Raw genomic sequence first — 16,071 nt, forward strand, 5'->3', positions numbered from 1 at the left:
CGTTTATTTTCGTAATTCACTATACTTGCAAATAATTTTTTTAATTTATATTTATTTACCCGTAAAATGATGTTAGTTAAGCAATTACGTAGCATAAAATGTGCTCATTAACTATAGCATCATCAACGCGAATCGGTTTTACGGCTGTTCTAAACACTCAACTACATGCACAAGTGGCATACAAGTTTTAAGTTTAACCAAGTCACGTTTCGATCATAACTATCCGCCACTAATTCCACTCCGCCGTGTATATGCAATTACTTTTTACACTTCAACGGTAAAATATTGGATCAATTAGTTCTTTCATAGTTTCACCATTATTAACTGTTAAGTTTGATAATATGAAATATCGCGTTAATCTTTATTTTATAAGATTTTGTAGCAAAAACGTCAATTATGTTTGATCTAATTAATTATTAATCTGTTTAATTATTTGATAGGGACTTTAATAAAGTTATTTTTCACTGCCAAGGTGAAAATTAAAGTATTAATTGACGGACTTGTGTTTCAGTTCCAGGGATTTAGTTATTATTAAAAAAATAGAAATTTTAACGAAATTTCTATAAGCCACCTACCAGTTGTCTCAGCAGTAAATGGTTTTTATTTAATGTAGTGCAAAATTAAATGAAAACGTTATGCCTCACCGTTATTATGTAAATTAAAGGATGTATTATAAAATTATAGCATTTATGGTGCAGTCAGCATCACAAATTTTGTTGTTTCTATTTAAAGAGCTTGCTGCAAGTTCTAATTAAAGAGAATATTTTAGAAATTTGAGTGGCATTTCTGAAATTCACCCACTAATGTACTATGCGGTAAATTCATGTTTGTGTTTAGTGGCGGCAGTAATTAATTTCGAGCACTAGTTGTATGTTAATGTTTTATCCTGCTTAAAAAAAGTACTTGAGTATTAATGTTTTTTCTTAACTTGAATGACTAAATCAAATAATGCGTTATCAAATTACGTTATTCAGGGGACCTAATTCAGGATCCACTTAAAGAGAATGTTTTAGAAATTTAAATGGAATTCTCACTCACTAATTGACTGTACTGCAAATTCTTGTTACTTTTTAGTAATAGTAAATATATTCATGCATTTGTTATATTAACGTTACATCCGAATAAAACATACTGAAATGAAAACGTTATTTCTCACCCTTAATCTAATTTATCGTGCATTCAGTTTCAAAGACTTTTATTCCTATTTAGAGGATCTAATGCAGGATCTAATGAAAAAGAATATTTTAAAAGTTTGAATGAAACCCATCCAGTTGATGATTACGCGGCAAATTCTTGTTTATTTTTAGAAATAGTATACAATTTCGTGGATTTTTCTATTAATGTTGAATCCGATTCAAAAAATTAAAGTGAAATTAAAAGTGAAAATGTTATTTTATATAGTTTTAATTAATTTTATTGTTCGCGAATTAATTATATTAATCTTGTATACGACTAAAATTAATTAAATTTAATTAAATATTTTAAAAATTTGAAGAATATTGTGGTAGCTCACTACCTGATTGAATGCTCGTTAAAATCTTTATTCTTTTTGGTAGAAATATATAGATTAATTATATTACTGTTTCATCTAATTAAGAATATATTTAAATAAAAATATTATTTTTTATCCTACATCATCAAATTACAGCATTTATGGTGCATTCAACTTCAGGAATGTTGTTTCTGTTTAAAGAAACTAATGCAGGATCTAATTAAAGAGAATATTTTAGAAATTTTAATGGAATTTCTGAAACCCACCCAAAATTGAGTGTGCCGCAAATTTTTGTTTGTTTTAGGAGTGGTAAATAATGCCGTGCATTTGTTATGATTGTTGTTTGCGATTTAAAGGAAATACTTAAATAAAAATATTATTTTTCGCCCTTTAATTAAAGTTATGACATTAGAATTTAAATCCTGCACACAGTTTCATGAATTTTGTTTATATTTAAAGGATTTAGTGCTGGATATTAATGAAAATATTTTAGAAATTTGATAATAATAATTTTTAAAACCCACTAGTTGAACAGCAAATTTTTCTTATTTTTAGTAGTAGTAGTAAATAATTTGATGCATTTATTATGTTAACGTTGAATCCCATTTAAAAAAATATTTGTGAGAAATGTTTTTTCACAATTTTAATGTGCAAATTAAAAAATAAATTACAGCACTAATGGTGCATTCAGCTTCAGAAATTATGTTTGTATATAAAGAGTCTAATGCAGGTTCTAATTAAATTATGAAATTTTAGAAATTAGAGTGAAATAACTGAAACCCAGAAATTTCTAAATGGTAACATTCAGTGGTATGTGTGATATGTATTCTGTGTAATGCCTAGGAATTTCAAATTGCGTCAAATACATGTTTGTTTTTCATTAAGCATAATTTCTGGCATTGATTAGGTTAATGTTATTTTTTTGTAATTATAGAATTGTATTTATTCAACCATTTATTGAAAATATAATTGATATTTTGGTTAGAATTTAGCAGTGAATTTGCAAAGGTGTCTATTGTCAAGAATCCTTTACAGTTCAACCAGACATTAATTAAACGAACAAGCAATGATCTATTCAATGATATTTGATTGTGACCGCAACTCCTGGAGTACATTAAAAGCAATTGTTCTACCGACTGAGTTTAGCATAAATACATTAACCAACAATTCCCTCTCGAGGCTTCATAAGTTCGCAACCTAATTTGTAAACACACAATTATTAACAAAGATATTGATTAGTAACGTGGTTTGATCATGTTTTTGTGTATGCTAAATTATAACAATAACTATGACCAATCGATATGTATTTTGTGTACAAATTAATTATTCTTTTAATAAAACTAGACTAGAAAATAAAATAAGAAAACTTGAACGTGTTTTATTAAAAATGTAGTTAATATTTTACATAATTCTCTACTTAATAAGAATGCTTGTCCTTTTTTAATACCTGGATGAAACAGTTTTAGCGGGGATGTTTTCGTAAATTATTTCCCTACGTAATTCTAAATGCATTATAAAATAGAGCGGGTATTTCCAAACGGTTTATTTTTCATCTCGTTTTGAAATTAAGACTTACTGGGCTTATCTGCAACCAGGCTGACCTAAATAAAAGTTTAAATGGGCAGAATGTTCAACATTTATAAAACTACGTGGCGAATAATATACCCGAACGAAACGATTTGCATCATTACGTGTTTGTTTATTTTGAACACAAAATCAAATGTCGGATTAAAATATTTTTTTATTACAGGCTATTAAACTTTTTGAAATGATTTTATCGGCTTTGGTTCGTATAAATTAGAGACAAAAATCAAAGGGTATTTTACATGTACAAAACAATGTTAATCTCTATTGACTGTGGTGTAAAGTAATTCATTAACAAAATTGTTGTAGTTGTTGATTATAGAAGCAATAAAATGTAATAAATATTTACGTTTCGGATTTCGTTATTAATTTTACATTTGACAAAATTCTAAAACATCTCACAATTAAATAATTATCATGATTTTCAAAAATTTTTCTTAATTTCGAGTGCCAAATGTTTAATTTTTAGATGTTTTTATTGATAAATATTGATAGAAATGAAAATTGTATACATACAGTAGTGGTATTATAGCAACTTTTTAAAATGTTAAATATTTTAGTCTTAGTTAATATGCATTGTTATAAAGATTAATTGACTTATAAAAACTACTATATTCTTATTCTCTAAAATGTTAATATATTTTTCTGAATTAAGCTGGACATAAATATAGAAACTTAACTTAATTTGTGAGATGGCCCGTAGGGCAACGATACCATTTTAAACACCAAATTCCTACCTTTAGACATGGTGACGGAAGCATTATAGTTTGCGGGTGCTTTTCCCAATCCAAAGTTACACATTTGCTTCAAGTAAAAGGTAAAATGGATCGTGTATATATTAGTTTTATATATAAATATTACATACAAAAAGATAAAAAAAATAAATAAATAATTCAAATCAAAGTAAATTTTGCTTGTGCAAAGCATTGTTAATCTCTATCCATTTTGGTATGAGGCAATTAATTAACAAAATTGTTACAATTGTTGATCATATGAGCAATAAAACCGTAGCCAATAAATATTTATATCAATAGTCGTCGTTTCAGATTTTATTACATGCATCACGTTTGGTAGAACTTTAAAACATGCAATTACTTTCCCCCAATTAAACAGATTTAACAAGAGTGCAAATAAATGCATATGTTGTGCACACAACAATGATATATTTGTTCATATAATAGATAACACACCCATAATTGATTGCCGTTTTAATCAATATGTATTGAATTACGTTTATCAGACAGTAGACTCGATACAACTGATTCCTGTGTCTTGTTTGTTCTGCCGAGTATGCCGTGTTTATTGTCTAATCTATTACATTCCGACACCTGTTCAATTCACGGTTTGACACAATAAAATGAATAAAATATATAGCGAAATTGGATTCTTCTCGGGACGCTAGTAATTTTCGCTACAGCTGGACCGTTCGCTTACCTCAAATTGTCGGTGGCACTTTGCTTTTTCACACACACTGGAAAAGAAAATTTGACGTTACTTTTCATTTCACTAAAACATATTGCTGTAAGGTAGGTTGTAAAGTGAGTGGGTAGTTTATGTATTCGCCAATTATGTAAAACATTAACGTAACAATTTGATTAATATACAAATTCTTTACTGTAAAATTTAATGCTTTTTATTTATTTATAATTTATTTAAGCTAAATAGAAAAAAAAATTATAATTTAATTGTAAACTTTTGGAATATTAAGGTCAACTTTTTTATTTTTTCCCCAGAGATGTTTTGTTGTTCGGGTGTGTTAATAGATTTGACATTTAAACTATGTGGTATTTTCTTTCAATTTATAAAAAGTCAACTTAATTAACCTACTTTGACAAATTCTATAAGGTGTCTTCGATAGCACTTTTAAGAATTCTACCACAGGGTTATAATAGATCCATTTGCCTTAACTTACCTGAATACAAAAATTGATAATTATGGACATACAGAACGTCAAAGTAAATAATTTACTTTCAATAGTTTTGTGGGATATTCTAAAATCAATTATTTATTTTGGAGTCATAAATACCATAAGTAAACATGATGACGTATTCAAGATTCAGTTAACATTTTGAATCAATATGTGAGAATGACGCAAAAAGTACAGCTTCATTTTATGAAGAAATGAATTTTTTTTAAAGATATATACAAATAAACCTTTAATATTATAAGTATAATACAATATAAAGTTATATTATATATCTATAAGTTCTTGTGGTTTATTATTAAAAGGTATTTAGTATATAATAAGATACCTGCGTGTGATAAGGTCTGCTGGATACTAAAGACTTACGAACGAAATCTATATTTAAAATGGGAACACTAGGTCAAAATCACACACACAAAAGCCTAAACATCACCTAATGAGCTGCTTATCAAAATTAGTACGAATTAATTACAATTAATTGTTGGTATTTTTTGTATTAGTACCTGTAGTTATGTCACAAGAAATTTCAGCCAGTTTCACAAAAATAATAAAAAACAAAGGGAAGTTACTTACAAATGTTTACGAAGCGTCGTTTCGTCGGAGGAAGATCTTAATTACTTTGAGTAATCTAATGGCTACTACGTCTAGCAATTCAGGGATTTTTAAAAAATTTTAATTAATTTACTACATATACATATTATACTGTTTTCCATTCATATTTACTAATAATGATTTATTATTATTAAAAATAATTTTTCATCTCCATTTGAATCTCTAGGTTTATTTTCCACTTTATACCATGTATATACAAGCATTTTCAAGCTTGTTTATTTAAAATTAATTTCTGTCTTTATAAGCCACCCTTAGGCAATAATGACGAAAGTCTTATATTAATTTTAATTTATTTAAGTGACATGAGAACAACATTAAAAATGGGAATTGAATTACAATTTTTTATATTATATCAACTTAATAAAATTAAATCAATCAAAATTACAAATAAAAACGAGAATAGATGATAAAAATATTATTATATTCATATAATACAACCTGAATTTATGTATATTTATTAATATAAAATATTCCTAAGATATAATTATTGATTTTAGTAAACTAATTTACTCACCCTTATGTTTATATCAGCTAGAAATTCGGATGAGTAAACTTTATAAATAGAAATGTGACCCTTCTAGAATGGATGCTTCAATAATGATTGATCATGGACCTCCAAAGCATATTGATTTATATATAATGAAAAGAGCTAGTCTCTCATTAGAGGAAATGAAAATGAGCTTGTCACATATTAAAAATATCAACTCTCTGAATATTAAAACTACATAACCTTCATAAAAACAATGAGCACTCTTAAATATTCAATAATATTTATTTAATTTTTTCCATTGATTGAAAATGTAAATAATTCAATTATAATAATAGGTTCTAATTAATTATAAAACATAATTAAGACACTCTCAAATTTGGTAAATATAGATTTTTTGATCAATCTTATTAAACTTATGTGGTTTAATCAGGAGTTAAGTGTCTATAAATATCCACCCCATATTTTAAACGCTCCGTTGACAGCCATTGTCAATAATCAAAAGCTTTGTATACAAAGTATACTTCATAATCAGTTTTTTATCAACTAACGCACTTGACATTGTGATTTCAGTCAAGGGAATAACATTGTAGCAAGCCTACATATTATTTGACATATTTGCTATTAATCATCTAATGTGATGGATCAACAAGTAACATGTACGGTTTTTCATTATTCAATTATTTCCACATATTAATTCCTAAAACCCAGACGTTCTTATAAATATTTTATTAAACGTTTCAAATAAGATATAAAATGATTATTAAAGTTATTGATGTTTCATTACTCTGTGGACAACAGAACAATGTATTTGTCTTATCAGACCGCGGGAAGCCACAAATGGACATTAAAACCCATTCAATTACTTAACATTGATACGATTGACGTACTTTGATTAAGAAACCAATTTCGTGGCATAATGGAATTCCAATTTAATACTAATATTAATAAATGTAGTTTAGTGCATGGTAACGGTACTCGCATCCACCATAATTTCAATTCATTCAATGGACGTTGTTCATTGACAGTCTGAAACTGGTTAAATACAATTGTTTACTATATAATTTGTAGTAATAATATTCTATATGTAGTTTTAATAGTTGTTACTCTAAAAATTATAATTTAAACAATGTCAAAAAAGAGATTATAAAATACAATATATAATTTAAAAAAAATGAACAGATAAAATCTCAATAAATATGATAATTTAAATTTTATTTCGTGAATAAATTATTAAATGTGACAATAAGTATGTTTTTAAAATTATTTTAATTTTTCAGTTCAATTAACCAGATTAAAATAAATAAAATAATATTTGAAATAATCCAGTTTTATTATAATTAAAATTACTCCCTAAATTTGACTCAAAATTTAGATAAAATAAATAGTTAATTAATCGTAATTAATATTCTTTACACATGCCATTCAACATAAAGTTACAGGTTGGTTTGATTAACATGCGGTTACATCTGTTACCTTCTGGTTAATCAGATTTATTATAACATAAAAGTACATAGTTGGTTGTTTTTAAAACTGTATGTTTACAAAAGCACAGAAAAAATGTGAATGTTATATATTATGATTTGTATAAAATTTAAACGAAGAAAAGTTACTACTTAAACAAAAAGTTTGACAGGATTTAAAAATTAATTTGCATGTGTACATGAATATTATCCTATATCTACAAAAAGTATGGATTTTGAATAACTCATTTGAAATTCATACGCGTTATACAAACTTCATTCTAACATGAAAGAGAATTTATGAACTCAGATATTTCTCCACGTTTTAATTGAGTTTCTTTAAAGTTTTTTTTCTTGTACTTCTTTAACTAATGCTATATTTGTCGTAAACAGTCGAATAATTTAAGTTATGATTACGTCGGAATTTTATTTAAAATAAATTAGAAATCGTTTGTACAGAAATGCAAATTATCATTTTTATTTGCAACGACATTTTAATACAGCGTACTGAAAAATCGATTTAATACTGTAACATTATTTAGGTTATTTGTAATATAATTTAATTAATTGGAATTTAGATAAATTGATGAAATAATAATAGTCTGCTTAATTATATGTTGTTTCATTTTCATAATTTCTGCAATTGCAATACAATTTAAATGTATTTAACTATAATTTTCCAATATTACAATACAATAAATTAGTTTATATCAAAAAATAATAATAACAGAATTTAAAAAGAAGCTATTTAAAAATCGTTAATTAGGTAATATCAGGAAAATGGTAATTTTGATTATTGAATTAATATAAAATTGTTTAATATTAAATGTGCCTTAATGCCCTAGAGATACATAAAACGTGTATGTATATAAAAGTCCCCATCCATATTTCAATTTATTACTTCATGTGCTATCCTGTATATAATTTTAATCAAAGTGAAATGAAAATAAATCACAGATAATCAAATAGTACAAGTTAATTAAGTTAATTAAAACATAAAACATATTATCTAAAAATAATGTCATAGACCAACTTTTATATGATTTTAAACAAATTGGCTTTTTACTTAAGAACATACCATAAATCGATTCATTAGGTTCAAGAACATAAAATATTGATTACTGAATTATTATAAAATAATTAAGTAATACAAGTGCATTAAATATCTAGACAAGTATTCATAAATACAAATATCGATCTATATTTAAAGAATTCAATAAATTTTATTTTTATTCGTCGATTGTCATTTTCGAACTATCTAAAAAGGAAGTCGTGAACTAATTTTTAAATAATTTTAAACAATTTGGATTCATGGATAAAATAACGTCCAATGTTTATATTAATTTTATTATGTAAATATATTTAACATAGAATTAATTCAACGATAGAAAATAATGTATAATTTTCGATTATCGAGTTAATATGAAATAATTAAATAATACAATTGCATTGAATATCTAGATATTGTCATATATACAAACATCGATGCATAAGTTCAGGATCAAATTTTATATACCATATTTTTAAACAATTAATGAGATTAAACGACAAATAATATTTCATTTTTGATTATTGAATTAACATAAAATAATTAAATAAAATAAGCGCACTAAATATTTAGATATACCCTAAATGTACATATATGTAAATTTTCATATATACAAACATCGATCCATATTTAAAACAATGCACTAAATTTCATTTCTATTCTTTTATTATTACCTAAAATTGTGTGTAATTTTTCACAAATTTACTCTTCAGATAAGAAAATAAATCGAATGTTATTATTTAAATATATTTAGCACAATTAGTCAATAATAATATATAGTATAATTTTCAATAATTAAATTCATATAAAATAGTAGAAAAATACAAATCTATTAAATATTTAAGTATATACTTTAACGTTTACAAACAACGATACATGTATAAAGAATATGAATAAATTTCATTTCATTTATTTTTCTATTTTCTTGATATTACCTAAAATTAAAGTCATGGATTTTGTGTACAATTTTAAACAAATCGTCACTTAGAATTAGTCAGATTGGACATAAAGTAAAATAAAATTTTTGATAATTGAATTAATATGAAATAATTAAATAATACCTGTACATAAAATGTATATCAATAGAAATTTTTATGTAAACAGTGCTCGAGATATTAACTATAAAGAAAATCATGAACTTCCTTGCATTTGATTTTAAATAAATTAATTTTTTAGATAAAAAATGAATCAAATGTTTGTTCTATTTTCATTAAATAATATAAACTTTTTAATTAAATAATATATGTGCATAAAATGTTTAGATATACATAAAATGAATGAAGTCTGTATTTAAAGGCTTAAAACGAATATAAAACATAATTCATTTTATTATTTAAGTTCCTTTAAAAAATTGTAAAACATATTAACTATTTAAATTCAACACTATGTCAGATTTAGTTTCACTGTTATACTCTCAGATTTATTATTGGTATGTAAATTTAATAAATTACATTTAAATTTTAAATAAAAATATTAAAGGATTAAATAAAAACATAAATATGAACATGAATCGAACGTTTATAGCTTTTATTATATAAATATATTTATTATAATTTGTTAGATAAGACACAAAATAATATATAATTTTCCATTATATATATATATATATATATATATATATATATATATATATATATATATATTCATGTATACAATTCTCGAGACATTACCTAATGATTATATACATACAAAAATGAATCGAATGTTTTTACTATTGTTATTAAATCATAATATATTTTAATAATTAAATAACACATGCGCATAAAGTATACAATTTTAAATAAATTTTCACTTTAGATGTGAAAATTTCATTAAATAATAACATAATTTTATAATACATGTGTATTTAATGTGTAAAATGAATATGTACATACACATTTTCATGTATACAAACAATCGTCCATATTTAAAAGCTTAAAACGAGTTTAAAAATAATTTATTTTATTATTTAAATCCGATTAAAAAATGTAAAACATTTTAACTATTTAAATTGAACATTTATGTGAGATTCATTCCGTTGTTTTGCGCTCGCGGATTTATTATTGGTATGTAAATTTAATAATTTACATTTAAATTGTAAATAAAAATATTAAACGACTAAATACAATCATAAATATAAATGTAAAATGGAACGACGAATATTAATTTAAAACCACTTGTTGTTTTTATTTTCGTTTGTTGGCGCACCATCAACAAACAAATCGACTAGTTCGGATGCAAAAGTGCGACGGCCACTTGTTAACCGCTTTTAAAATGACAACATCAACGCTCGCTTACCTTTGCACCGTGCCGCATTAAGAGCAGAGCCGTAGAGTGCGGAACGGGAGCATAGAGTAACTGGGTTCCTGGCCACCGAGCGGAGCGAACGGGACTGCGTGACGAACGGAGAAGGACGAGAGCTGGTGTGAGACTCGACTGTTCACATGATACTGTGACGACCGATCCGGCACCAGGACGCGATTAGAATGGGTCCCGCCGCTCGTTGGGGGATAGTGTCCTGAGAGCAGGTGAGGTGCGCGCGCGCACCCTACCCCCTTACATCATTGATTGGCGCTTCGGAAGGGCCCCCGTGGGTCCCCCTTTACGATATCCGACATTGTTTACGCACAATCCTCGGTCCGTCTTCGGCGGCGCCTCGCGTTTTTCTCGCGCCACCATCAGTCCATTCATTTGTTGGATTCGTAGATCCGGATCGTTATCGTTGAACCGTCCGGATCTGCAGATCATGGTTTCTGGCTTCAACTAAATCTTGGCTAATTTTCTTAAAACCCTGATAAATAATTGATGAAAATTAGGTATCTGTCTTTCAAATTGTAAATAAGATATGTTTATAACATATTTATTTAATAAGTATCTTAATAATATTAAACACTTTATAATCTAGTCTAGATGAGTGTTCAATGACTTAATTTTGAAAGTGTCGCATTCGCCACAATTTAAACATATTAATTCAGAAGTATTTGTCTACCGAACTTTACAAAATATATTTTTATTTTAGTTATTAATTGAATAATTAATAAAATTTTCTTTCATTACATTTCTTATTAATAGTCTAAGTTGTATTATTTTATAAAAAATGTGGTTTCTTTCTCATAATCTGTGTTATTTTATCTGTATTCATTGTTTTTGTTAATAAACTTTAGTTTTCAAGGTTTAGAAGGTATTAAAATTGTAGTATATGTTATCTTATTTAAGCAAAATTAAGTAAAAATTACCAAAAAAATTATTTTAAATTAATTGTTGTAATCTGATTATTTGGTATTACAAATATCGAATTTATTAGATTTAGTTTTGAGAAAGTTTAAAATTATTAAGGTGGCTTAAATTAAGAAAAATACTATTTTCTATTCAGTGTATATATAATATTATTATGTTATTATTATTTTAAGTTAATGGTTTATAACGCATCCACCATTTATTTAAAATTATATGACACCTTCTAAATATTAATATATTGAATATTGTTTATAATATTTACTTATTTGCCTTTATTTTAAGTAATTTGTATTCATATAAATATTTATAGCTATTGGGTTGTTCGGAAAGTAATTTTGTTTTTTCCCCACAGAGGATTTAATTGTATTTTTTTGCAACCAACTTCACACTTAAGCCGTATAATTTTTATATGAGTTTCTTTAAAGTTTTTTTTTTCTTGTACTTTTTTAACTAATCCTATATTTGTCGTAAACAGTCAAATGATTTAAGTTATGATTACGTCGGAATTTTATTTGAAATAAATTAGAAATCGGTTGTACAGAAACGCAAATTATCATTTTTATTTGCAACGACATTTTAACACAGAGTACTAAAAAATCGATTTAATACTGTAACATTATTTAGGTTATTTGTAATATAATTTAATTAATTGGAATTTATATAAATTGATGAAATAATAATAGTCGACTTAATTATATGTTTATTGTTTAATTTTCATAATTTGTGCAGAATTTAAATGTATTTAACTATAATTTTCCAATATTACAGTACAATAAATTAGTTTATATCAAAAAATAATAATAACAGAATTTAAAAATTGTTAATTAGGTAATATCAGGAAAATGGTAATTTTGATTATTGAAATAATATAAAATTGTTTAATATTAAATGTGCCTTAATGCCCTAGATATACATAAAACGTGTATGTATATAAAAGTCTCCATCCATATTTAAATTTATTACTTCGTGTGCTATCCTGTATATAATTTTAATCAAAGTGACTTTTTAGTTAAGAAAATAAATCACAGATAATCAAATAGTACTAGTTAATTAAAACATAAATATATCATCTAAAAATAATGTCATAGACAAATTTTTATATGATTTTAAACAACAGGTTCAACAACATAAAATAATAAAAAAAATTCTATTATTGAATTGATATAAAATAATTAAGTAATAAAGTGCATTAAATATCTAGACAAATATTAAATTTACGTAAATGTAAGTATTCATAAATACAAATGTCGATCTGTATTTAAAAAATTCAATAAATTTTATTTTTATTCGCCAATTTTTATTTTCGAGCTATTTAAAAAAGAAGTCGTGAAGAGGATTTAATTGTATTTTTTTGCCCCCAACTTCATACTTAAGCCGTATAATTTTTATATGAATTGAGAGCTCATATAGCAAGGCTTGTGTCTGAAAAATTCCAATTAATTCTACGCAGTAGTTTTTGGTTGGTGCCCTTTTAAATATGGCGAGCGATAAGCAGCATTTTCAACATATGTTACCGTTTTACTACAGAAAGGGTAAAAATGCTGTTCAAGCCAGAAAGAAATTGACCGATGTGTATGGAGAAGGTGTGTTGACAGTACGCCAGTACCAGAACTAGTTCGCTAAATTTCGATCCGGCAATTTTGATGTCGAAGATGGACCACGTTCGGGAAGGCCGGTTGAAGCTTATAAAGACGCGATAGAGGCGTTAGTTGATGCGAACCGGCGAATAACAACACGTGAGATCAGATTGAGGTTAAATTTATCAAATTTAGCAATTTATGACCACTTGAAAGGCCTGGGATTGTCCTCGAAGCTCGATGTATGGGTTCCCCATGTTCTCACATAGAGAAATCTGTGTCGCCGCATTGACGTCTGCCATTCGCTTCTCAAACGTCACGAAAATGATGATGAGTTTTTGAAGCGCATCATCACTGGGGACAAAAAATGGGTTGTAACAACAACGTCAAACGCAAGAGGTCATAGAGCAAAACAGATGAACCGGCTCAAACCATTTCCAAAGCCCCACCAAAAAAAAGGTGATGCTGTTTGGTGGGATTTTAAAGGAATCGTTTTTTTTGAGCTTTTACCGGATAACACAACGATTAATTCGAAAGTCTACTGTGATCAGCTGAACAAACTAAATGATGCGCTTCAACCCAAAACGCCAGAACTAATCAACAGGAAAGGTGTAGTGTTCACAACGCGAGACCTCACACAAGTTTGGTCACTCGCCAAAAGCTTTTACAGCTTGAATGGGATACAATGCCACACCCACCATATTCTCCAGACCTGGCACCATCGGATTATTATTTGTTCTGGTCACTCCAAAATTTTTTAGACGGTAAAAAACCTTCACCTCAAATGAGGAAGTCGAAAAAACACCTCGATCAGTTTTTTGCCAGCAAAGACCAACGATTTTATGAGCGTGGAATTATGCTACTACCAGAAAGATGGCTAAAGCTGTCGGATCAGAACGGCTAATATATAATTTAATAAAGTATGTTTATTATACGAAAACTGTCTTTCATTTCCACAAAAAAACGAAATTACTTTCCGAACAACCCAATATATAATCTTGGAATATTTCGTTATAATTTCGGCTTAATATGCTATTAATATGTATGAATATAAGAAAAAGGACAATTTATTACAAACTATGCCAAAAAAATAATACAACAGTTTTATGAATATCAAAAATGATGCTACCAGAGATCCGAACTGAAATTAAAATATTTTTTAAAAAAACGATTTTATATTTTTAAGGATCTCGCAAGTGAAGTTGCCCATCTGACGTTGTCATATCCTTATCATAAAATATCGCATGAGCGTATTTCAACTTTATTAAAGTTACTATGGTGATCCTATTCATCCCCGTTGCCATCTCAACTATATCCTGGTATAAACGTAAAAATTACGTATCTCCCAAATTTTAAATTGAATATTTTAATAATAAAACATATGTTTACATTCATAATATTTGACAATATGAAGCTATAAAAATGTATAATTAAAATTAGTTGTTTAACATAAATTAATATAATGAAAAAATTAAAATTATTACTAAGAGGCACAGTATGTTAATAACTAATTTCCATTGTACCTTTGGGGAACATAATAAATTTCGTGGAGAATTTTAATCCAGACATAAGTTTCGTCGCTAATTTACACAAACAACTATTTTCGATTAAACATTTAAAATTTATGCCAATTAAATCACCGGAGTCGTGTCCTATAAATTAACTGGATACGCAAGTCCCCGTTTAGTCTAGAGGACACACAGACGACAGTTACTCATAAAACAGCTCGAGGAAGTTAAGCTCCGTAAAACAGACATGGAATGATCCGTAAATCATTTTAAACGGACTTCCTCCTGGTTTCGCACGCCCTCCCGGACCGTAATTGGTGTCTAGTACATTTGGGGTCCAGCAAAAAGGTTCGTCAAGTTGATAAAGATAAATATGTCGTTCTAATTTTAGTGTTTCGGTATAAATTCGCAAGTTATATTGTGGATCTCAAATTAAGAAGCGGACGTTTCTGAATGCAGCCAGACAAATAAGTTTTTTTCTAGACGGGAGTTAATAAGTATAATATACAATAAGTACTTAAAATCGGAAACAATGTTTAGGACGTCTCTAAAAGGTAAAGTTATTTCCTTGCCCTTGGCACATTTTACACAACCAAGTTTGTTAAGTCCATTCAAAATTTGTTCGTCTACTTTTGTCTTAATTCTCAGAATTTAGAAGGTAATCAAACTCTTGAATAATAAAAGTTCCAAGAAAGTTGTATTGTGTAAAAGGTTCACACAAGTTTTATATATTTGGAAAGTTACTGCTTAAATATATCTTTGAATTAAAGTCTGCATGAAATATTGTTAAAATACGGTGTGGCCAGAATTATAACAAAGCAAATTATTTAGTTTTTCTTCATTATTGAATGTATTCAAACTGCTTCCAAATTTTGACCACATATTTTAGATACACAATGTATAATTATAATTTCAAATAAATTAGTTTCTACGGCACGTTTCATATTTAAACCTATTTAAGTTATTTGTAATGTAAGTTTATGTATGAATGTATGTTTGTTTTTAATTTAATCTAAATTTAATATATTCAACACGGCTAAAAATTTTATGTAAACCATTAATTAAATTTAAATATTAGCTCCAGCGACAAGTTCCTTAAATTTATTATGACTTGTTTTAAAAATTTAGCATCAAAATTGGTGCCGGTGTGTATACAAAGA

The 16,071-nt window shown here is 26.8% G+C and overlaps 1 protein-coding gene across 1 annotated transcript in view; it reads right to left on the reverse strand.

Annotated features, from left to right (window-relative positions):
- The window catches only part of LOC109596741 (BAI1-associated protein 3), an 85,265-nt gene extending 74,195 nt beyond the window's left edge, over positions 1–11,070 (reverse strand). The window contains exons 1-2 of the mRNA XM_020012321.2: positions 10,888–11,070; positions 4,511–4,547 (exon numbers count right to left, since the gene is read on the reverse strand). The gene's annotated coding sequence lies outside the window, so the exon portion shown is untranslated. The remainder of the gene's footprint in view (positions 1–4,510; positions 4,548–10,887) is intronic.
- Positions 11,071–16,071: the final 5,001 nt, after the last annotated feature.

Source organism: Aethina tumida, chromosome 2, assembly GCF_024364675.1.
Source record: "Aethina tumida isolate Nest 87 chromosome 2, icAetTumi1.1, whole genome shotgun sequence".
In the NCBI taxonomy this organism is placed as follows: Eukaryota; Metazoa; Arthropoda; class Insecta; order Coleoptera; family Nitidulidae; genus Aethina; species Aethina tumida.